The sequence below is a fragment of the Sus scrofa genome, chromosome 10, assembly GCF_000003025.6.
Source record: "Sus scrofa isolate TJ Tabasco breed Duroc chromosome 10, Sscrofa11.1, whole genome shotgun sequence".
Taxonomy (NCBI): Eukaryota; Metazoa; Chordata; class Mammalia; order Artiodactyla; family Suidae; genus Sus; species Sus scrofa.
The window spans coordinates 25027439-25052941 of NC_010452.4; the positions used below are offsets into that span (position 1 = coordinate 25027439).

A 25503-nucleotide genomic window follows, 5' to 3' on the forward strand; every position below is an offset into this window, starting at 1 on the left:
CCAGATTATGTGACCCCAAAATTCATTCCGCCAGTTTCTTTTATATTTCTGAGTATTAATATAAATGCTTAATTTCCTATAATCCAATTCAATAAATAAAGCTTTTACAAATTAACTTTGGGAATAACAAACATCTACAACACAGAGGTATACAAACACAAACAGATACAGACACCCTCTAATTTCTCTTTTTTTTTAAGCATGCTCGTATTATGGTTTTAATAGTGTACATGAACTAGTCGATATAAATTATAGATTTATGATTCTATACAGTCAGTGCGACATACACAAGAGAGGCTGTATGTCTGAGAGGGGTATGCAGTGTAGGCGGGCGTGGGGCCCTGGCAGCGCCCCCAAGCTCTCCAGGCTGGACTTTCGCACAGCGGCCGGTGAGGAAGGGTCTTGCGGACAGGAGGCCACCTCCTAGCCAGGAAGCCAAGTGGAGGACCTGAGCCGGGGCGAAGCTCGGGGGCTGGAGGCTCAGAGACGAATCTTTCCACCCTCCATCCTTGTCCACACCTCCAGCTGCAGCTCTGTGCCCTAAAATAGGCCAGACGCGCGGGGCCGTTAGTGCTGGTCTACTGCGAGTCCCGGACCCTGGGATGGGTACCTTGATCCCCGGCCCAACGCCAGGTCCAACCTGCATCTGGATGGAGCTAAGGTATGCTCGGCCGCGCCCAGCTCAGAGGGGGCCTTTAGGTTCGACCCTGCCAGGGGCCAGGCTTGCCCCGGCTCCGTGGCGCTCCAGTTCTCAGGCGAGGCCGCTCAGTCCGGGTCCAGCTCGGCGGGAACGCGGGTTATGGGAGCGCTCCCTCCGAGCTACCGGTCCCGGCCCGCTCCTCCCGCGCCGCATCCCCTCCGCGGAGCAGCCCGTCCTGCTGGGAGGGAGCGAACACGAACCACCGGCACCATCCCGAGGAAACTTGCAGCTCATCCGTTTTTGTTTTTCTCCAGCACTTTTCTCTGATGTCTTTTTGCTTCGTTTTATCTTGTTTTGGAGGGCTGAGTGGGGTCCAGGAAAGCAAACACAAAACCAATCCAGAGGTGGGGAGGTGGGGAGCAAGGGGCCGTGGAGGCGCCAGGTCCTCAGCGCCCGCCCCAGGGGTGCCGGCCACCACGGTCCTCTTGGCCCTCCTGGGAGGTCAGCTGTTGTAGTGGCATGCTTTGAGGCCTGAGGCCGGTCCCTGCAGGCTGCCTGTAGCCTCACGAGGAGTGCTGCTTGGACTTGAGCTGTAGGCTGTCTAGGCTTGAGTTGCATGTGTCCGGGGTAGACGCTGTACAGCAAGGCGGGTGTGCCATAAGGGCAGGCGCCCGGTGACATGGTGGTGTTAAGTGAGGACCGGAGAGGTTGTTGATATTGAGGCCCGAGTTGGGCATGCTGGGCATGGCACCGGGCCCATGCTCGAGGGCATGGTCATGGAGGAGATGGAGCTGGGGGCGGAGAACATGGACTGTGACGACAGCGGGCTCATGGAGTTGAAGAATGTGGAGCTCTTGATGGAGAGTGGGCTGGCGCCAGACTCTTGGTGGTCCAGTTGTTGTAGGAGTAGCCAGCGGCATACACATCCTCAGAGGCCGCTGAACCGGGGCACGTAGACGTCCTTGCACAGGTCCAGCAGCTGGTTACCCTCGCACTTGTGCCACTTGGCTCACCAGTTCTTGAACCAGACCTGCACGTGTGGCTCGGTGAGGTTGGTCCACACAGCAATCTCCTCCTGCATGCACATACTCATGTCGGGTAGTGGTTCCTCTGGAACGTGGCCTCCAGGTCCTGCAGTTGCTGACTTGAGACACCCTATCATTTCCATCCCCAAATTTCAGCCATGAATGAGGTACAATAATATAAAACCCATCAATAACAAAAAGGGTTGGATTCAAATTGGGTTTCTGGTAGATGGGACAAATCCAGATCACCTGCCCAGATCACTAAATCCTTTTTACTAATATTTATGGAGAAGACATTTAAGATCTCTATTTGTACCTAAGTCAGCTCCAAATTACCTATTGCTCTGTTTTACCTTCCTGAAATTTATATTTTAAAAGAGATGGTCATCTTCACATAGTCATTTGATGCTTTCCAAAAAGCTCTCAAATTTCCTAGGTTTCCCTCTCTATCTATGGGACTTATTGGGATTCCTATAACTACCTGTGTAATTATCCTACTCCATCCCTATAACTGCCTCACTTTTAACTATGGCCCTTGGTTCACATTTGATCTGAAGAGGCTAGCCTGTAACTTCAGATGGTCCCATTGTAAAAAGTACTAGTGTTTTCAGATGGGGAAGGCAATTCAGACAAAAGATTATTTTAGAATGACTATTTAAATAAGGTTTAGAGGGGAGCAATAGTTAAAGTTATAGGTACATTTTTATCATTAATCTTTAATTAGCCTTCTGCAATAAATCTTTTAATGAGGTTATTTTGGAGTTTTAAAACATTTGGGGGCTTCTGCATACCAACAAAAATCGGTACAATAGTTTAAGATGAAGCTCTCTCAATTTTAACAATTTAGAAGTTTTTCCAATTCAAAGGATCCAAGGAGGTAGCCCTAAACATATTTTTCCCTGCTAATTAATTTAGAAAGAGAAAAATTTTTACCACTGTTGTTTCTGGCAGACCCTACTGCTAGAGACCCAGAAGACCATTGGCTTGAAAACAGTCCATAAAAAAAATCAGTTTGGGAGTGCCCCAAACAAGAAGCCAATCTTGGCCAGTTCAGGGTGGGGTTTCCTTTAATTCCCGTTTAAGTACTTGCGAGCATACATAAACCCATAGGTGGTTGCCTGCATGGGCGCTCTTTTGCCTTTAGGCTTTCCATTATTAATCTGGTAGTCTAATTCAGATATGAAATAATCTGAACAAGTTTCTGAGGACAGTATGGTGGATCAAATGTGTCCTTGCTTCTGAGTTTAGCTAACCAAAGGTTACCCTTGAAACAGTTCAACTCTTTTTTTTTTCCTTAGTTTCTCCTTTCAACAGTTTATTACCATGGGTGCTTGGAGTACTAGATTATCGGCCTCTGGTCATGCAGTATTTACTTGCTAGTTGTAGTGGGTCTCCCTTATTCTTCAGAGCTGAATAATTCAGGCATTTGAATTAATTCTAATTCACCAGCAAAATTTTTTCTCGGTTCAGAGTGTTGGGGAAAGGTGACCTTGGCTGGGATCGTCAGTGTTGGAAAGTGAGACACACGAACACAGGGAGATCTTGACAAGGCTCTTTATTTCTGCAGAAGGGCATGAGTGCTCAAAAAGTGCATGAAGAAGGAAGACCCCCCCTCCCTATTTATCTCTAACACAGGCAGTGTATTCTTCCCTTCCCATTGTTGGGTTGGGGCACACATTCTTCTCAGTTGGCTAATTTGAAACAAATTGTTACTGGGAGAAGAGGGAAAGAGGGGGTAGAGGAAGGTGTCTCAGACAAAGCGGAACAAATTGGAGCAACCAAGTCTTACTTTGTTAGAAAAGATATGTGTTAATTCTCTCAAGACCACATGTAATTTGTTTTTTTTTGTTTGTTTGTTTTTTCAATTTAATCCAAACTTAACAAAACCAGCCACCTATGTTTTCTTAGGCCTCCTGCCCAGATCCTCATTGGATTCTGCCTAGGTAGTGTACCAGTGCCCCTTAAGACAAGTTTTAGAAAATTGACAGAACACTGTAAACCAAGTATAATTGAAAATAGAAATAAATATATTTTTTTTTTTAAGATGGGGAAGTTCCCATCATGGCTCCGTGGTTAACAAACCTGACTAGTATCCATGAGGATGAGAATTCAATCTCTGGCCTTGTCAGTGGGTTAAGGATCCAGCATTGCCATGGCTGTGGTGTAGGTTGCAGGCTCAGATCCTGCATTACTGTGTCTGTGCGTAGTCTGGCAGCTACAGCTCTGACTCGATCCCTAGCCTGGGAATCTCCAATTGCTGAGGAGATTGTCCTAAATAGAAAAAAAAAACAAAAAAAAAAAAAAAAAAGACTCCAAGTTTTAAGTAAGAATAGTTTGAATAAAATTTTAAGGATCATCATTCACACAATTATAGCCAGAACTCTTCCTCTGCTCCTGGTACCAAAGAAACATGGAGACAGAGTTTTGGGTGAAGGAGAAATAATAGCTTTATTGCTTTGCCAGGCAAAGGAGGGTCACAGCAGGCCTATGCCTCAAAGACTGTTCCCACTTAGGAGAGTTTGGGAAGTGGTTTTACAGTCTGGGGAGTGAAAAATAGGGCCACGGATAAGGATCAGGGTAGAGGCAAGCTTGCGTTGTTTTCAAAGCTGGTGTTCAGTGGTCTGGTGGTCTCTTTCCAGAATAAAGAATGCTTCATTACTGTATTCCATTCATTGAGGGGTTTAGTTCTGTAGAAGAACCCAAAAATATTGTTATCAATATACTTTGAGGAGGAACCAGGACCCTGCCCCAAGGCTGCACTATTGTTTCTTGACTGCTCCTCCCTGGGGTCTCTGAATCCACTCCCTTCCCTGATGAGCAACTGTTTGAGCCTGCCCTTTGGAACTCAGGGAAGGTCATGGAGGCTGAAGTTTATTCCCTAAAAGCAAGAAATGGGGGCCACAGAAAGAAAGCCTTGTGTGCCCAGGAGCGCACAGGGCCCTGCTTGGTTTCACAATGAGATCTGGATGTCAGGGGAACTCACCAGAACTTCTAAGGAACCAGTGGGGCTCAATGGGCCTATGCTTCATACCAAGAACCAGTTCAGGATAAACTCCCAGTGGGTTATCTCTGATTTCCTGTTGGCTACACCATACATATTTGAAAAAAAAAATAATCAGTTGATGTAAGAAATGGAAAATTTTATTTGAGCCAACTGAGATTATAACCAGAAAACAGCCTCTCAGAAAGTTCAAGAACTGTTCTGCCAGTTAGAATTCAAAGCACAGTTATGTAAATTTTTGAGACAGAGGACTGTATATTAAATTATATATTATTGATGGTTTACACAATCCATATCTACGCATACAAAACAAATATAGAGGGTCATGGTGAAACTGATAGCACTTATGGTTTGAACCTAGCCAGAACCCAGATTGGGACTTGAACCCATATGCCAGGACTCAAACCCAGCCTAAACCCAGAGTGGGGTTTGAACCCATGGATTTTAAATTAAAATCACTCACCCAGAGTCTGGACTTACTGAGGTTCAGCTTCTTTCTGTCTCAGAATAGAAGGAATTCAGTGAGAGACAAAGTGGCAAGCAAGAAATAGATTTATTTAGATACGACACTTGTAAGAGATGCAAGCAGGCAGACAAGGATGCTCTGCCCCAAGGATTAGGTGGGCTACATTTTTATAATCCAAGGGGAGTGGGGGTGGGAAAGGACTGCCTCTTCTTCTTCTTCAAGTAGAGTAGTAGCTCTTCCTTGGTATCCAGTAAGAGAGTATTTGACCCTATAAGGTCAAACTAGGACTGTCATGGTGCTTATTCATATCAGTAGAATGGTGGTCCTTAAACTCCTGTCCTTGGTATGAACTTGAATGCAGCCCTCACCCCATCCCCCACCCAGTGACCTGAGGCATATCTCATGCCTCCACTAGTCAAGCAAGTCTGCTTTGTTCCTTCTGATGGCCCTCTTGAGCAATTATTAACTTATGTGATCTCCCAAATTTCCCCAGATGTCCCTTTCTATCTGGGTCCCTTATTGGGACTCCTACAACTACTTGGTAATTATCCTACTCTATCCCTATCAATGGGTGCCACGGCCCCTTACAAGATGAAGAAGGAAGGTTATCTCCTTCTTTTTTTTTTTTTTTTTTTTTTTCTTTTTGCCTTATCTAGGCCTGCTCCAATTGGACTCCCAGGCTAGGAGTCCAATTGGAGCTATAGCTGCCGGCCTACACCACAGCCACAGCAATGCAGAATCTCAGCTGCATCTGTGACCCACACACAAGCTCACAGCAACACCAGATCCTTAACCCATAAGCAAGGCCAGGGATAGAACCTGCAACCTCATGGTTCCTAGTCAGATTTGTTAACCACTGAGCCATGACCGGAACCCCAGTCTCCTTCTATTACCTATGAGCTGTGACCCTGGATGAGATTAAGAAGCCATGTCTTCTCCTAAGGAGGTCTGGTTAATGCAGACACACAACATACACTAAAGGGGAGGAAAGAGACCCAAATGATCAAAGAAAAATTTTATATTTAAATTCTTCTCCTCTTCCCATAAAATATGAATTTTATTTCATCAGGAGTTAAAGACAGAAATTGTCATTTAATAATCTGTCACCTGCTAGTATTTAGTTTCACTGCATTTTCTGAAGTATAAATGATAGACATCTGTGGTTTCAATGTCCTCCTTGGATACATTTTTCATTGAGATTTTCTTTCTTTAAATTGTTGCTTTTGTATAGGTGGTACTCTACAAGTGGTTTCAGAATTAACTCCTCTCTTTCCTTATGAAAACCACTTTCCTCTGTAAAATTTGTTTCAGCCAGTTTAAAGTAAGTGGACTCATTGAAGTACATTCAAATTAAGATTCAATATTAAATATTACCACTTCAACCAGATAAAATTTGAACATCAATATTAGACAAGGTCGTCACATGTAATGTAAGTGTATATTTATAATTCACTGAACCAAGTAATGAGTATGCAATTAGTAGCATAGCAGAAGATTTGTTGAAAACCAGAGCTATTTTTGTTATCAGATGAGTGAGTATTCTCTAAGTGTTTTTCCTAAGGACAAGTTGCTCTCTAAAATGGGATAAGAGCCACTCTAAAATGAGAAGTCATCTCACTTGGATGCATTTTATTGGAAAACACTCACCAGGTCAATTCCTGCTTCAGCTGGTAGAGAACTAAGCAGACCGTGATATGTCATCACCAGATTCTATTCAAGGATTAATGGCTCCAAAGAACAAGATGCCTCTTTAAGTCTTCCTGTAATGTTACACCCAATAGTGACTCGTTCCACCATTCCAGTCCCTTTTGCACATTGAGGGCAGAGGATGGCTTTTCACAAGTCTCAGAGGAACAGGGGACATGGATAATCCAGTACAGGTTCTAAGTCATCTCTTTTGGTTCAGGCCAAGTCATGGCACCCATGAGATCTGCCAAAACAGAAGCTCTCTCCCCTGGGGTGGGTGGGGTAGCATAGATGGAATTTGCTTAGAGTCATCTCTCACACAAGGAAATCTACAATGTCCCTGGAAGAATATGGTCTAATTCTGCTACTAATTTGGTTTAAATGACCTTGAAAGGTGAGGGATTTCTGTAACTCCTTCACTCCATATATAAAAGGCTGTGATAATGAATTTCAGGGCAGCACCTGTTGGCCTTACACATCAGAACTGAGGATCAGGAGTGGGACTGAGACTTGTCTTCCTTTGCACCTCAGCAGGATACCACCTCACCTGGAAATTCATTTTTAAGGTACAGTGTATTCATCTTGGTGTTGTCAGGTGCGGGATCAGCTTATACCTGGTGCTGGGAGTTGACACCATTTCTTATACATGTGTCTTTGGTGGCCATTTGGACTCATTTTTCCCTCCCTTTGAACACCCCACTTTGCACTAGTCTGGGAATAGGGTTAGACCAATAGAGTTTTTCCATCTCTGATTTCTGCATGTTGGTTATGCATGCATTTCAAGTTAGTATGAAAAAACATAAATCAGTTTTTGATCTACTGAGAAAGTCTCTCTTGAGATTAAATAAAATACAGAACATACCTCATATTGATTAATGGACAACTTAGTGCCAAGGAAACATTTATTATGGGTGCCAGAATCAAGGAGGCATCTTAGAAAGCTGAAGGTCTTGAGAATTAATCTTATATTTGGGGTTTTTACTTGACTAAATAACATAGGACTTGGGAAAGTAAATTGTAGAATTATCTTTTGTTTTGGTTTATACACCTAATCATTATCTAGCCCCTCATTAAATGACATAAGTGATTGAGCCTTACACAAAATCAAGGTTTATATAAATGTTATTTGATTAACTTGATATTTATTTAAAGGGCATTCTAGTATGCTTTCAGAGTAAGTTAATTAGTAAAGAAATTTATGAATTCCCGAAGGAGTAATATCTTTTCCAGATTGGCAATTTTTGCTGCAAATAAAACTAATTATTTGAATAGATATAAACTTGGCAAAAAAAAAAAATCTTTGCTGTGAGGATGCAGAGAAATAGAACTGATTGAAGAACAGACCCCTTCTGCTAAAGTCTAATTATTTATATTTGCCCTTTAGTTATGTCCAAGGCAACCAGACATCCTCATTTGGAAGATATGCACTGAAATACAAAACCCCTATATGCCAAAGGTGCAGATTATTCCCTTGAACCTGATTAATGGATTTCCCCAACTCTTAGAACCAGAAAGAACCCTGATGAACCTCTAAACCGAACACTTCATTTCACAGATGAGGATACTGAAGTATCTTTGCAAAAATCTAAAAAGAAAGTTTGTAAACAAAGTGAAAGAAAGTCATAAAATAAAAAGCATTTAAACATGTACCTAAAGAATAAAATACATTAATAATAATATGGTTGAAATCACAATAGGCCAAATATCATCCAAAGAAAATAGAGGAAATAGAAATTAATAATTGCCATTTAGAATATCTACTGTGAGAAACTTGAACATTTCTTTTTACTTATCTCAAACTATGTATCTTCCTTATTAGCACAAAAATGCAAATAAATTTTGTTAAAATTTGTTTTTTTTGTTTAAGCAATGAGTTTTTTTAATGTTTAATACTATTGAACACATAGGACTCTATATCAGCACTGTCACAATTTATTCATTAATTCAACAAATAATTTTTGAGTGTCAACTACTTTCCAGTGTCTGTCTTGAGATGGCACATTCAGGTATGATCTCCTGAGTACAGAACAGAAGCTGTGCTTTTGTCTTTTCACTAAGTGCTGAACACATCAATAGTTTGGTATTTTCTGCCCTAGTGGAGACTAAAAGCACCTCTACAGAAGAGGATTTTCTAAGTCTATAAATGTTCCACACTCCATAACAGCAGAGGGCCATATGGAATTATACAGTCAATATTTAAGAATACATAGCTTGTAATTGACCTGCAATTATAATTCTAGGAGTTTCTGCTCCAGATATGCTTGTGAACAAAATATATGATTCACACTAATTTTTGCAATAGATCCAAATAAATTTAATGTCCATCAACACAAGAATGCTTAATAAATTATGGCATATCCATAAAAATGGCAACCATAAAAAAAATACAGCTGACAAGGAAATATTTTTCTGAAGTGAAAAAATAATGCAGAGCAGTGTATATACTATGGTTCTGCTTGCAAAAAAAATTCTCATATGTGGTTTCATTAAAATGGAAATATAAATAAGACATTATAACAGTGGTGTCTTTGAGAAGAGTATCAGGCAAGAGCAAGAAAAAAAGAAGACTTTTAGTTTATATCCTTCGGTACTTTTTTTTTTTTTTTTTGCTTTTTTTAGGGCCACACCACCATGACATATGGAAGTTCCCAGGCTAGGGGTCAAATCAGAGCTGCAAGCTGCCAGCCTATCTCACAGCCACAGCAAGCAGGATCCAAGCCATGTCTGCAATCTACATCTTAGCTCACAGCAACATTGGAATCCCAATGTGATTCCAATGTGAGGCCAGGGATCAAACCTGCATCTTCATGGATACCAGTCACATTTGTCTCTGCTGCACCACAATGGGACCTCCACTTTCAGTACTTTTTGAAATGTTTTGCTGTATACATGCACTATATTTACATGTTTTATTTTTTATTCTTTTTTTTTTTTTTTTTTTTCTTTTTGCTTTTTCTGACGCTCCCAGCATATGGAGGTTCCCAGGCTAGGTCGAATCAGAGCCTAGCCACGGCCTACCCAGAGCCACAGCAACTGGGATCCAAGGCCATCTGCAACCTACACCACAGCTCAGGCAAACGGATCCTTAACCCACTGAGCAAGGCCAGGGATCAACCGCAACTTCATGGTTCCTATCAGATTCGCTAACCACTGAGCCATGACGGGAACTCCATTATTTTACATGTTTTAAATGCAGTCTTGGGAGTTCCCGTTCGTGGCGCAGTGGTTAACGAATCCGACTAGGAACCAAGAGTTGCGGGTTCGTCCCTGCCCTTGCTCAGCGGTTAAGATCCGGCGTTGCCGTGAGCTGTGGTGTAGGTTGCAGACGCGGCTCGGATCCCGCTTGCTGTGGCTCTGGCGTAGGCCGTGGCTATAGCTCCGATTCGACCCCTAGCCTGGGAACGGAATCTCCATATGCCGTGGGAGCGGCCCAAGAAATAGCAACAACAAACAACAACAAAACAACAAACAAAAGACAAAAAAAAAAAAAAAAAGGCTCAAAGACTTTTGCCGTAGGCGGTGCTACGCTCCGACGACCCAGCCTGGGAACTCCATATGCGCAGGAGTGCCAGAAAGCACAAAGACAAAAAAAAAAAAAAAAATGCACTCTTAAAGGAAGATTTGCTAACAGTGTAAAACTTCAAAACTTGTTGAACAAATCATTTGTAGTATTTTCTGAGAAGAAAGATTGAATAAATTATGGCATGCAATAATTTTCATATGTATCTCCAAATATATGAACCATCACAACAAGAACAAACAAATTTTAACTGTCCTATAGGAGTTCCCTTCCTGGCTCAGCAGTTAACAAACCCTAATAGGATGCATGAGGATGCAGGTTCGATCCTGGCCTTGCTCAGTGGGTTAAGGATCTGGCATTACTGTGAGCTGTGATGTAGGTTGCAGACATGGTTCAGATCCTGTGTTGCTGTGGCTGTGGCACAGACTAGCAGGTGTAGCTCTGATTCAGTCCCTAGCCTGGGAACCTCCATAAGCTGCAGGTGCAGCTCTAAAAAGCAAAACACAAAAACAAAAACAAAACTGTCTTATAATACTCATCAAGAAAAAGGAAGTGAGAATGTATACATGTATGTGTAACTGGGTCACCATGCTGTACAATAGGAAAAAAAGTAATGTATCGGGAAATAAAAAAAAATTAGAAAAGGAAAAAGAAAGTGAATCCTGCTCCAAGTCTTATTTTGGTCTTGAGTGTCTTTTCTCTTTCAATACCACTACCAGTGCCAACTATGTTTGCTCTCCTTGTCCCGCATGCTCATTATTTCCTCCTCCCTCTCTAGTCTTCCTGAATTTGTGCATTTAGACATAGCTGCCTCTCTCGTACCACTTGATTTTCTAAAGAATCATGATTCATTGATTACAATGATCCAGCTTATTTAGAAACTGCACTCTGTGAGGCAGAAATGTGGGATAACAACCCCATGATTTTATTCTTACTCAGCAGAGCAGTAGAGATGATTAAAGTGCCTTTGTTCCAAGTATTCATTTTCTAAAAGAAAAAATGTTTCTGGAAATACAACTGTTTGGGGAAATCAGACTCCTTTAGAGCCCATTCTTTCTAAAGATACACAGTTCATTTCTGTTCAGAAAAAAGTAGCATTGATTAGTGGCAGTCAAATAGCAATTAGGCTGGATCAAGTGGGGAAGGATAATATTTTAGCCAATTTTTATGTTTTAGCCACCTTAAACCTTTCAAGATTTTTAATGGTAGTAGAATATAAAAGTTGCTAGAGAAGTTATCATTTTTAGCTCAAAATTTTTTTGGAGAATTTTGACTCAGCAGACAAGTGATGCCAGCATGAGAGAATCATAGGCATTTTGTCCATTGGACAAGAAAGTTTAAGATGCATTGGTGAAGTATGCCATATTAAGCAAGGTCCTTGGCCAACAGTAGTTTAGTCTAGTTAATGGGACAATGTTATGCCTCAGCTTTAGTGGGATTGGGCAAATGCAGACCCAGGCTTCTCTGTGATTGGCAGGAGAGACTCTAATACTTCCCAATTCCCTTCCAACCCAAATTAGGTGACTAGACATCAAATGGAACAGCTGAGATGTTGTCAATATAACCTACAAAGGTTGGCAGTGACGAGGGAAATGGAGGAGGCTAAACAGTTTTCTCTTGCTTTGTAGTGTTTTACTGTTCCATTTTACAGATGAGAAAACAGACTTCATTCAAGCACCTTACCCATATGGAAAGTAGAGGTCTACTAACTCCTAAAGGAAGAGGGCTCTTTCTATGACTTAAATAGGGCTGTGCTCCTGGAAGGGTTAATTCTTAGGGTATTGAAAATTTCCATCTGTGAGAATGATGCATAATTCATAATGGTGTCAGGAAGATGCATATATTGATATAAAGCCTTTTAATTTTTTTTTTCCTTTTAGGGCCACACTAGAGGCATATGGAGGTTCTCAGGCTAGGGATCGAATTGAAGCTACAGCTGCCAGCCTACACTGCAGTCACAGCAACACAGGATCTGAGCCGTGTCTGTGACCTACACCACAGCTCACAGCAATGCCAGATCCTTAACCCACTGAGCAAGGCCAGGGGTCGAACCCGCAACTTCATGGTTCCTGGTCAGATTCATTCCACTGTGCCACAACGGGAACTGCTGCTTTTAATTTTTTTTATTTTGACATCATTTTAGATTTAGATGGAGTTGCAAATCTGTCACCTCAGTTTTCTTAATATTAATACCTTGGAGTTCCCATTGTGACTCAGTGGAAACATATCTGACTAGCACCCATGAGGACACAGGTTTGATCCCCAGCCTCGCTCAGTGGATTAAGGATCTGGTGTTGCCATGAGCTGTGGTATGGGTCACATACACAGCTCAGATCTGGCATTGCTGTGGCTGTAGTGTAGGGCAGCAGCTGCAGCTCCTATTCAGCCGTTGCCTGGGAACCTCCATATGTCACAGGTGCAGCCCCCCCCAAAAAAAAGACAAAAAGTAAATAAATTAAAATAAAAATATATTAATATTTTACATAACCAGTATATTTATCAAAACTATGAAATTAAAAATTGGTACAGTATAGAGTTCCCATTGTGGCTCAGCGGAAATGAATCTGACTAGTATCCATGAGGATTCAGGTAAGATTCCAGTCCTTGTTCAGTGGGTCAGGAATCTAGCATTGCTGTGAGATATGGTGTAGGTCACAGATGTGGCTCATATCCTGAGTTGCTATGGCTGTGGTGTAGCCCAGCAGCTATAGCTCTGATTCGACCCCTAGCCTGGAAACATCCATATGCTGCATATTCAGCCCTGAAGAGCGCACGCACGTGCACACACACACACACACACACACAAATTGGTACAATTAATTTAACTGCAGATTTTATTCTGAGTCCTCCAGTTTTTCAATTAATGTCCTTTTTCAGGATCCAGAGTAAAATACTACATTGTATTATGCGAAATGCATAGATATTTAATCTCCTCCAACCTGTGACAGGTTTTCAGTCTTTCCTTGTCTTTTGTGACCTTGACACTTTTAATGAGTTGTGATCAGGTGTTTTGTAGACAGAGTTTTGGGCAAAGCAGAAGGAACAGTTTTATTGCTTTGCCAGGCAAAGGAGGCCACAGCAGTCTAATCCCTCAAAACTGTGTCCTCCTCTGAGAGGAGATAACAAGGGGTTTCATAGGTTTAGCTTGGAAGACAGGGTTCTTGATGAAGGTGTCTGTATTATTTTCCCTCCATAGATCATTTCACAGTCATCAAGTCTGTTCTCAGTTGGTCAGGTGATTGTTTCTGATTGTCTTTGAGGTTATCATTTCTTGAACTTTTCTTTAGAAAGAAGGTTGTTTACAGGAAAGGGATGATAGGGAGTGTTTCAATTACAAAAGAAAATACTAGGTCCAATATAACTCTAACTAGATTGTAACCATTAGGAAAAGAAAGCAATCAAGCAAGGAAGAAATCATTTGTACAAACTGGTAAGGATACATTCACGGGCCAAGGCATGGCATAACATCATGGAGACTGTTTTAATTTTTTCATTTTTTTATAATGTTTTTTTATATAATGATTTTTATTTTTTTCCATTATAGCTGGTTTACTATGGAGACCATTTTAACTAGTTTTTATCTGTAACCTATGTTTCCTAATTATTAACACTTGAGTCAGCCTTTTGAGACTGAGGGGAGGCCTGGGAGGCCAAATAAAAAGCATTGCTCTTTAAAACACAAGGCTTTAGAGTTCTCACTGTGGCTCAGTGGAAACAAATCTGACTAGCATCCATGAGGACACAGGTTTGATCCCTGGCCTTGTTCGGTGGGTTAAGGATCCAGCATTGCCATGAGCTGTGGTGTAGGTGACAGATGTGGCTCAGATCCTGAGTCGCTGTGGCTGTGATGTAGGCCAGCAGTTGTAGCTCCAGTTGGACCCCTAGCCTGGGAACCTCCACAGGCCACAAGTGAGGCCCTAAAAAGCAAATAAATAAATAAATAAATAAATTAATTAATTAAATTAAACACAAGGATTTAGGGGCTTGTATATGGTTTCATATTTGGCACTATCTCTGGTGGGGGGAAGGGGTGGTGATCAAGAATTTGTGGTCATATGTTAAAATAGCCAAAATAATAAATTTTGGAGAGGCTGTTTGAAGCTATGCAAACACCCTGTTTCTCCTTAAAAATTTCATCTACTAATTTGATCATTCCTCAAAGAATCCTACCTGCAGGAACCACTGTGGTGTTCTCATGGTGACTTTTCTATTCCTTTCATTCCTTCCACATGTATTCATTGGAATTATTCTGAAAGAAATAATTGCTTGTTCTCCCCCATTTATTTATTTTAATAATTTGTATTGGATTCATTCTTTGGGTTGTGACTAATATCATGTTATTTATTTTGTTGCTCAAATTGTTCCCAGTTCTAGCTTATTGGGAGCACATTCAAGTTGGCACTCCAACTTTTATCAATACCACTCACCTTTTTTAAGCCCTTTCATACTTTTTGGCATTATGAAATGCTCATTACAAAGAATTTCAAAAGGGAATGTGTGCCCAGGGTTTCTTTACCTGAAGTCAGTGGTCTGCATAAGAAATTTGGGGGGAAGGCATGGTAAATGTAAGAGAAGCAAGGTAAATAGCACATTTTTTCTTGAAAGAAGAGGAAAGTAATTTTTATTTCTTTAACTTTTTATTTGGAAAATAATCAATTGAAATGTTACAGGAATAATTCTTTTTAATTAAATTTTATTTTTTTAATTATTTCCCCAATACAATTTCTTTTCTACGGTACAGCATGGTGACCCAGTTACACATACATGTACACATTCTATTTTCTCACATTGTCATACTCCATCACAAGTGACTAGACATAGTTCCCAGTGCTACACAGCAGGATCTCATTGCTAACCCATTCCAAAGGCAATAGTTTGCATCCATTAACCCAAGCTCCCAATCCACCCCACTCCCTCCCCCTTCCCCTTGGCAACCACAAGTCTATTCTCCAAGTCCATGACTTTCTTTTCTGTGGAAAGATTCATTTGTACCTTATATTAGATTCCAGATATAAGTGATATCATGTGGTATTTGTCTTTCTCTTTCTGACTTACTTCACTCAGTATGAGAGTCTCTGTTCCAACCATGTTGCTGCAGATGGCATTATTTTGTTCTTTTTATGGCTGAGTAGTATTCCATTGTGTATATATAATATAACACTTCTTCCTAATCCAATCATCTGTCAATGGACATTTGTGTTGTTTCCATGTCTTGGCTGTTGTGAATAGTGCTGCAGTGAACATGTGGGTGCACGTGTCTCTTTTAAGGAAAATTTTGTCTGGATGTATGCCCAAGAGTGGGGTTGTTGGGTCATAGGTAGTTCTATGTATAGTTTTCTAAGGTACCTCCATACTGTTCTCCACGGTGGTTGTACCAGCTTACATTCCCACCAACGGTGCAGAAGGGTTCCCTTTTCTCCATGCGTCCTCCAGCACTTGCTATTTGTGGACTTATTAATGATGGCCCTTCTGACTGGTGTGAGTGGTATCTCACGGTAGTTTTGATTTGTATTTCTCTAATAATCAGAGATGTTGAGCATTTTTTTTTCATGTGCTTGTTGGCCATCTGTACATCTTCCTTGGAAAAAGGTCTATTCAGGTATTTTTCCCATTGTTCAATTGGGTTGTTGGCTTTTTTGCCGTTGAGTTGTATAAGTTGCTTATATATTCTAAAGATTAAGCCCTTGTCAGTTGCATCATTTGAAACTATTTTTTCCCATTCTGTAAGTTGTCTTTTTGTTTGCTTTTTGGTTTCCTTTGCTGTGCAAAAGCTTGTCAGTTTGATTTATGGTTTATTTTTGCTTTTATTTCTGTTGCTTCGGGAGACTCTGACCTGAGAAAATATTCATGAGGTTGATGTCAGAGAATGTTTTGCCTATGCTCTCTTCCAGGAGTTTGATGGTGTCTTGTCTTATATTTAAGTCTTTAAGCCATTTTGAGTTTGTTTTCATGCATGGTGTGAGGGTATGTTATAGTTTCATTGATTTGCATGCAGCTGTCCAGGTTTCCCAGCAATACTTGCTAAAAAGACTGCCTTTTTTGGAGTTTCCATCATGGCGCAGTGGTTAACGAATCCGACTGGGAACCATGAGGTTGCGGGTTCGCTCCCTGCCCTTGCTCAGTGGGTTAACAATCTGGCGTTGCTGTGAGCTGTAGGTTGCAGACGCGGCTCAGGTTCTGAGTTGCTGTGGCTCTGGTGTAGGCCAGCAGCTACAGCTCCAATTCGACCCCTAGCCTGAGAACCTCCATATGCTGCGGGAATGGCCCAGGAAATAGCAAAAAGACCAAAAAAAAAGGCTGCCTTTTTTTCTCATTTTATGTTCTTGCCTCCTTTGTCAAAGATAAATTGACCATAGGTGCCTGGGTTTATTTTTGCGTTCTCTGTTCTCTTCCATTGGTCTGTATGTCTATTTTGGTACCAGTACCACACTGTCTTGATGACTGTGGCTTTGTAATATTGCCTGAAGTCTGGGAGAGAGATGCCTCATGCTTGGTTTTTGTTCCTCAGAATTGCTTTGACAATTCTGGTTTCTTGTGATTCCATATAAGTTTTTGGATTGTTTGTTCTAGTTCTGTGAAAAATGTCATGGGTAATTGGATAGGGATTGCATTGAATCTGTAGATTGCTTTGGGTAATGCGGCCATTTTTACAATATGATTTTTCCAATTGGAATTTCTTTACATCTTCTTTAATTTCCTTGATTAATGTTTTATAGTTCTCAGCATATAAATCCTTTACCTCTTTGGTCAGGTGTGTCCCCAGGTATTTGATTTTTGGGGGTGCAATTTTGAAATGTATTGTGTTATTGTATTCCTTTTCTAATGTTTCATTGCTAGTATACAGAAATGCAACTGATTTCTGAATGTTAATCTTATATCCTGCTACTTGTTGAATTTCTTGATCAGTTCAAGTAGTTTTTGGGTTGAGTCCTTAGGATTTTCTATATATAGTATCATGTCATCTGCATACAGTGACTTTTTACCACTTCTCTTCCTATTTGGATGCCTTTTATTTCTTTTGTTTGTCTGATTGCTGTGGCTAGGACTTCTAATACTATGTTGAATAACAGTGGTGAGAGTGGGCATCCCTGTCTTGTTCCAGATTTTAGGGGGAAGGCTTTCAGCTTTTCTCCATTGAGTATTATATTTCCTGTGGGTTTGTCATAAATGGCTTTGATTATGTTCAGGAATGTTCCCTCTATACCCACTTTGGCGAGAGCTTTGATCATGAATGGATGTTAGACTTTGTCAAATGTTTTTTCTGCATCTATTGAGATGATCATGTGATTTTTGACTTTTCTTTTGTTAATGTGGTGCATGACATTGATTGATTTGCTTATGTTGAACCATCCTGTGTACCTGGGATGAATCCTACCTGGTTGTGGTGTACGATCTTTCCAATGTGTTGTTGGATTTGATTGGCTAAAATTTTGTTGAGAATTTTTGCGTCTATATTCATCAAAGATATTGGTCAATAGTTTTCTTTTTTGGTGGTATCTTTGTCTAATTTTGGAATTAAGGTGATGGTGGCATCATAGAACGTCTTTGGGAGTGTTCCTTCTTCAACCTTTTGGAAAAGTTTAAGGAGGATGTGTATAAGTTCCTCTATATGTTTGGTAGAATTCACCTGTGAAGCCATCTAGTCCTGCATTTTTATTTGTAGGGAGTGTTTTTATGACATATTCAATTTCATTTCTAGTGATTGGTCTGTTCAGTTGGTCTGTTTCTTCTTGATTCAGTTTTGGCAGGTTCTAAGACTCTAGAAAGTTGTCCATTTCTTCCAGATTGTCAAATTTGTTGGCATATAATTGTTCATAGTATCCTTGCATGGTTTTTTGTATTTCAACAGTATCTGTTGTGATTTCTCCTTTTTAATTTCTTATTTTGTTTATTTGGGTTTTTTTCTCTCATCTTCTTGGTGAGTCTAGCCAGAGGTTTGTCAATTTCGTTTACCTTTTCAAAGAACCAGCTCTTGATTTGATTGATTTTGTCTATTGTTTTTTGAATCTTTATTTTATTGATTTCCTCTTTGATCTTTATGATTCCCTTCCTTCAGCTGACTTTAGCTTTTTTTGTTGTTGTTGTTGTTCTTCTTTCTCTAATTCATTTAGGTAGTGGGTTAAGTTGTCACTTTGAGATTTTTCTTCTTTTTTGAGGAAGGCCTGTATTGCTGTGAACTTCCCCCTGAGTACTGCTTTTGTGGCATCCCATAGATTTTGAGATTTCTTCATTATCATTTGTCTTGAAGTATTTTTTTTTCCTTCTTGATTTCCTTATTGACCCATTGGTTTTTTAGTAACATGTTGTTTAGTCTCCATGTAATACGTTTTGTCCTCATTTCTTTCCCTGTGGTTGATTTCTAGTTTCATGCCATTGTGGTCAGAGAAGATACTTGAAATAATTTCTATACTCTTAAATTGGTTGAGGTTAGCTTTGTGCCCTAATATGTGATCAATTCTTGAGAATGTTCCATGTGCACTTGAGAAGAATGTATATTCTGATCTTTTTGGATTCAATGTCCTGAAAATGTCAATTAAGTCTAACTTTTCTATTGTTTTCTTTAGGATCTCTGTTGCTTTATTGATTTTCTGTCTATAGGATCTGTCCATTGATGTGAGTGGGGTGTTAAAATCTCCTACTATGATTGTATTCCCATCAATTTCTCCCTTCATGTCTGTTAATATTTCCTGTAGATATCTGGGTGCTCCTATATTAGGGGCATATATATTGATGATTGTAATATCCTCTTCTTGAGTGGATCCTTTAACCATTAAATAGTGTCCTTCTTTGTCTTTCTCTATGGCCTTCATTTTAAAGTCTATTTTGTCTGACATGAGTATTGCTACTCCTGCTTTCCTTTCTTGTCCGTTGGCATGAAATATCTTTTCGCATCCCCTCACTTTCAATCTATATGTATCTTTTGCCCTAAGGTGAATATCTTATAGGCAGCAGATTGAAGGTTTTTGCTTCTTTATCCAATCAACCACTCTGTGTCTTTTGATTGGAATATTCATTCCATTGACATTTAAGGTGATTATTGATAGATATGTATTTATTGCCATTTTAAGCCTTGTTTTCCAGTTGACTCTATGTTTCTTTTTTCTTCTTTTATTTTCTTGGTTGGATGGTTTCCATTTATTTTATACTTGAGTATTTTCCTTTTCAGTTTTTGTGAATGTAATGTTTGGCTTTGATTTGTGGTTGCCCTTTTTTTAAGTATGTTAACACTTTCTTATATCTGATTACTTTAGCCTGATAGTCATATAGGTTCAAACACATCATTAAGATAAAGAAAAAGAACCTATTTTTCTTACTTCCCTTCCCACATTGTATGATTTTTATGTCTTTTTTTTTTTAATTAACATCTTCATGTTTGGATCTGTATGCTGGCTTATTTAAGTGATTGTTTTCCAATTGTGGTTTCCGCCATCCTAGTTCTTCCTCTTTTTTTTTTTTTTTTTTTTAATTTAGAGAAGCCCTTTAAGTATTTCTTTTAGAATGGGTTTTGTATTGCTGTACTCTTTTAGCTTTTGTTTGTTGGAGGAATTCTTTATTTCCCCTTCTATTTTAAATGATATTCTTGCTGGATGGAGTATTCTAGGCTGCAGATTTTTTCTTTTCAGCACTTTAAATATATCTTTCCACTCCCTCCTGGCCTGTAGTGTTTCTGTAGAGAAATCAGCTGATAGCCTTATGGGGGTTCCTTTATAATTAACACTTTATCTTTCTCTTGCTTCCTTTAGAATCCTCTCTTTATCTTTAACTTTTACCATTTTTATTATAATATGTCTTGGTGTGTGCCTGTTTGGGTTCCACTTATTTGGGGCCCTCTGTGCTTCCTGTATCTTGATATCAGTATCCTTTAGATTTGGAAAGTTTTCAGCCATAATTTCGTCAAATATATTTTCAATCCCCTTTCCTTTTTCTTCTCCTTCTGGAATTCTTATTATGCATAGATCAGCCCGCTTTATATTATCCCATAGGTCTCTTATATTGCTTTCATGTTTTTTCATTTGGTTTTCTCTCTGCTGTCCTGTTTGGGTGATTTCCATTATTCCGTCTTCTGTATCACTCATTCCTTCCTCAGCATTGTTCATTCTAGTCTTTATTGCCTTTAGCTTAGTTTGTATCACTGCAAATGAATTTTCTAGTTTATCTTGGCTTCTCCTTATATTTTCTAGCTCTTTTCTGAGGGAATCTGCATTACTGTTCATATCCTCTCTTAATTCCTTAGTATTTTCACTATTTCCCTTTTGAACTCAAAGTCTGTCAGACTGCAGAGGTTTGTTTCATTGTTGATTGCTTTAGGTCAATTCTCCTGTTGCTTTAACTGGAAATGGTTTCTGAGCTTCTTCATTGTGCTTGTGTTTTTCTTTTTCTGTGAATTTGGGGAAGTCAAACTGTAATTTTGTACAGTCCAGGGTATGGGCAGGGCTGGCTCTGTGAAGGTGGGACTGGATCTGTGCAGGCTGGGCTTGGGTGCCAGGAGCACACAAGGGTGTCAGCAGGGCCAGATCCATGCAGGCGGGGTGCAGGTGCCAGGAAGGAGTGCTCAGCTCTCTGTGATCTGGTGGGCAAGCGTGCATACTGGGGCCCAAGGAGTTTTCTATGGTGGCCTGCCCCTCCTCCTCTCCCCTTCCCAACAGTGGCGCCTTGCCTCTCCTGCAGGTCTGGACCTTCTCCCAGGTTCCCTCTGCCTTGGCTTTCCACTCCCCATCCCTTAGAATACCACTCCCCCTGCCAGCAGCACACTGCTCCCTAGTCTCTTAGGTTTTCTCCACACGACCAACCCCAGCCCACTCCCTGGGACTGACCTCTGGAGCCTAAGTCTCAGTGCCCAGCCCCCACTGAGTGTCTCAGTCTGTGGTGTCTGTGTCAGTGGTTCAGATGGTCTGTGAGTCTCTCACTCTGCTTTTTGGATCTCAGAGCTGCTGCTGTGCTTTTTTCAGCTTCTTGGAGTTCTATCCAACTCAGCTGATCTTTCCGTTGGTTAGGTGGCTTCCCAGGGTGTAGGTTCCCTTTCTGTCACAATCCCTCATGGGACAGTTAGACCCATCCTGATTCCTTTTCTTTCTCTCTCTCTCTTTTTTCTTTTGTCCTATGCAGTTCTGTCAAGAGTTTCTTGCCCTTTTTGGAAGTTTAAGTTCTTCTGCCAGCATTCAGTTGATATTCTGTGTGAATCATTTTACATGTAGATGTGGGTTTTTTTTTTTTTTTATGTGTTTGTGGGAGAGGGTGAGCACGTCCTCTTACTCTCCCACCATCTTGCAAGACCCTTGAAATGTTACAAGATTATTTCTAATCTAGTTGCCAAGGCTCCCAGTTCAACCCTACAGAGGCACAGGGCCTCTTAGTGTTGCAGGATTCTCATACAAAGAATGGGACACTGAGGCTTTTTGCCAGGAAGCATCATTTATTCATGCCAGCACTGGCTCAGTGGATTCATTCCCAAAGGCTGAGCCTGAACACAGCAGGGCACTGTCTTATATACCCTCTGTTATTTTTCTTTTACACTTTGGTCCCTTTGTCCCCCTTATGAGATAACATACATTCTGTAAATTCTGGTTGGATGGTCTATGCTGCAAAGTTTCACATGGATACTGATTATGTCATATTGCCACAAAGTTTTGAATGCGCACACAGATGCTGGTTGTGCACGTTGCCTTCCCTTTGTTCTGGGAGGGCCCTTATTAGGATAATGCATCAGTTGGACCTGGAGGAGTTCAACCAATGACCTTGCAGAGAATAATTATATTCTCTGATTACCGATAGTAATGGGTCTTTATTTTTTCTAGGACAGGGGAACATTCCCCTCTAGTGGGGAAAGTGGTTCAAACTGAGGGAGGTGATGTGAGGACCTTTGGAAACAGCCTAAGTTCAGAGTTCAGCACCTGCATTTACTCCTTCTGTGATTTAACCTGAAATTTAAAACTTCTAAGCCTGGCTTTCTGTATGGCAATGGAAAATATTAACACCTGGTTCCCAGAGCTATTGATATGCTGAAATAGATAATTTTCAAGATCTCATTAGCAAATGCAAAGCATGATTCTTTCTTGCTGTTATTTCTGGGTGATACTGACACCCAGTGAGTGAACAGCCCAGAGACCATGACATCTACAGGCCTGGGCCAAATTCCTGGCTTTCTCCCTTGTTAACTCTGGGACTGGTTGTAAGTCACTTAACCTCTCAAACTCACTTTCTCATCCACAAATATGGAAATAATAAAAACCTACCACAGTGTTCTGAGAATTAAATGAGGTAACATTGGTACTGTACTTGATGCAGGTCACTAATTTTAATATAGATGAGAATAATGAGTGTTTTCCCATGGACCAGATATTATGTTATGTGTTTTGGATACTAATCTCATTTAGTTCTCAGACCATCTTTTGTGTGTGTGTGTGTGTGAAACATAAGCTTTAAAAATGTTGGTTATACATTTCCCAAGGTCACAGGGACTTGATCTTGGAGAAATGACAGTGAGTGATAGCTTGGAGCAAGATCTTAATTTTCTGCTCAGGAATTGAACCTGGGCAGCCTGGTTGAAAACCAAGAACCCTAACTACTAGCCACTAGATTAAACTGGGGCTAACTGCAGAAATGCCCTGATTTTTGCCCCCTGTTGAAAGAAAGACTCTTTCAAGGAGGCAAAGACTGTGAAAACAGGTATAAAGTTTATACCTGTCAGAGTCACAGTATGACATGTGGGAGAGCACACAGAATAGTAGTTTATTTATTTAAGTCAGAAGCAAAGATGAGTGTGGGTACAGGTGTCCCCCTGAGTGAGGAGTGCACCGGAGAGGTGATTTAAATCACTTCTATACCACAGTTCTTCTGGGACTTTGTTTACCTTTGTCCAATTATCTTGTTTCATTTCTCACATCTGACTGGACACAGGACCCTCCCTGATATGTGTATACATCTTTGGGCAAAAATAGATTCCGTAGTAAAGGGTGACAGGATGGTATTAGGACTTGTTATGGCCTGGTGCCCCCTCCCACTTTAACCCCTAGGAATCTTATAGTGCATGTGTAATTGGGGAGCTCTCCTTGACCCCAGGAGTGATTGAAGGGGTCATCTAATCTTTCTACTCCAGCAGAGCTCAGATCTTGCAATTAACTTTCTCCTTTGAGGTGTCAGAGAGAAGCTAGGCCTGTTTTACTCAGCCTAGGTCCCACCTGTTCTCACCCAGGGGCCCATCTACCACCTGCCTCAGACTCAAGGCCACTTCTTTACTTAAATTGCTAGTTACTTGCCAATAACTGTTGGTGTCTTTCCTTCACACCTTGGTGTTGTTCCAATTAATTCAGATAAACCCCAGAAGAAAGAGCAGGGCTGAGTTATAATGGACACATTCAATATAAAAATTTTTTCCTTATTAGTCTTCTTTTTTTGTTGTTGTTGTTTTTTGGTCCTTTTTCAGGGCTGCACCTGTGACATATGGAAGTTTCCAGACTAGGGGTCTAATCAGAGCTGTAGCCGCCAGCCTTCACCACAGCCACAGCAATGCCAGATCTGAGCCACATCTGTGATCTACACCACAGCTTATGGCAATGCCAGATCCTTAACCCCGTGAGTGAGGCCAGGGATCAAACCCACAACCTCATGGTTCCTAGTCAGATTGTTTCCACTGTGCCATGGCAGGAACTCCTTATTAGTCTTGTTTTACTTAAAAATGTCAGCTATTTCAAAATTGACCTATACTGCCCCAAGCAGTCTTTTCTTTCACCTGCGCCTTTTATTAAGACTTTTACCAAGAGATTTATTAAGACACATACCATGCAGTGGGGGAAAAGCTGAAGTGGCTTTGAAGGACATTAATTGGAGGGAAAATTAGGGAGAGGAGCTCAATAATTAAATTCAAATTGCCTGTCTGAATTTTGGAGGAAATGTTAAAGAGAAAATGTTTTCCAACAAAGTGCTAAACTGAGGACAAGTGCTTTCACATCATGCTCCAACTTCATGCAAAGGAGGCGAAGGGAAGAAAACTTACATTACTCTCTGTCTGGGATGGGAGGAGAAACCCATCAAAATATTTCTGAGCCAAGGTTAGTTGTAGTCATCTTAGCATCTGCTGCTGGAACATCATTTTCACTATGAGTGAGAAGGGCCACCTTAGAGGAGAATAAGTGATAGCTGTGTCCCCTGACACTTGTAATGGCAGAATTTCCAGATTATGGGATCAACAATTACGTGGGGTGGGGGAGAGTGCCTTTAGTTTGTGTGGTTGTGTGTTTTAGTTCCTATCTTGGTGCACAGAAAACTGGTAAGAGTGGGTACCTCTCACAGAGATATTTGAGAAGAAGGGAAGTTTGTCTTCATGGAATAAGCATAAAATAACCTTGGACAAAATTAATCCAGTTCTGCCTTGATAAAGACTTGATGGTTTGCATATCACTCAGAACCGATTGAACCAGGGCCTATGTTTCTTGCATTTCCCATGAGCTTCCATCTGTTTGATGGGCTGACCAGGTAGTGTGAGAGGGATGAGCACAGGCTTTGGAGCTGGGTAGAGTTTGAATTCCAGCTGCATCACCATAGATGAGGTGATCTGGGGCCATGGCTTTTCTCTTTGCACCTCCTCTGTCTAATGTACATAAGAATAGTGTTGTGAGAAATGAATTCAAGATACAAAGCATTTTGGAGAATGAAAGTATTCCATAAATACTCAATAGAGAGCATAAAAATAATCCAGAGATCACAGACTAGCAGCCCATCAGCTAGTAGATGAAGGCATGGCAGCAGGTTTTCTCTGGCCCCTTAGTGGGGACAAGAGCTCACTTCATACTTGAACTTCATTTCTACTCCTTTTTGTCATCTCAGAGTTTAACACCAGTTGCCAATACCAATGCACTTTACCCTATTATTTATCTTAAAGAGGAGAATTATCTCTCTGTATCCATATTTTTTTCAACATTGGGCAAACAAAAAAATAAATGTAGTAAACATGATATATATTTCTCTCTCACTCACTCTGGCTCACTCTCTCTCGATCTTTTTTTTTTTTTTTTTTTTTTTTTTTTTTTTGCCACCCCATAGCATATGGATCTCCCAGGCCAGGAATCAGATCTAAGGTTCAGTTGCAACTTTTGCTGCAGTTGTGGCAGCACCAGATCATTTAACCCACTGTTCTAGGCCGATGATCAAACCTGTGTTCTGGCACTA

The 25503-nt window shown here is 40.7% G+C and overlaps 1 long non-coding RNA gene and 1 pseudogene across 1 annotated transcript in view; one reads left to right on the top strand and one right to left on the bottom strand.

Annotated features, from left to right (window-relative positions):
• LOC110255594 lies at nucleotides 1143-2789 on the bottom strand (annotated as a pseudogene).
• The window catches only part of LOC100525248, a 44214-nt gene continuing 26018 nt past the window's right edge, over nucleotides 7308-25503 (top strand). Inside the window, exon 1 of the long non-coding RNA XR_002336286.1 lies at nucleotides 7308-7384. This is a non-coding gene — a long non-coding RNA (uncharacterized LOC100525248). The remainder of the gene's footprint in view (nucleotides 7385-25503) is intronic.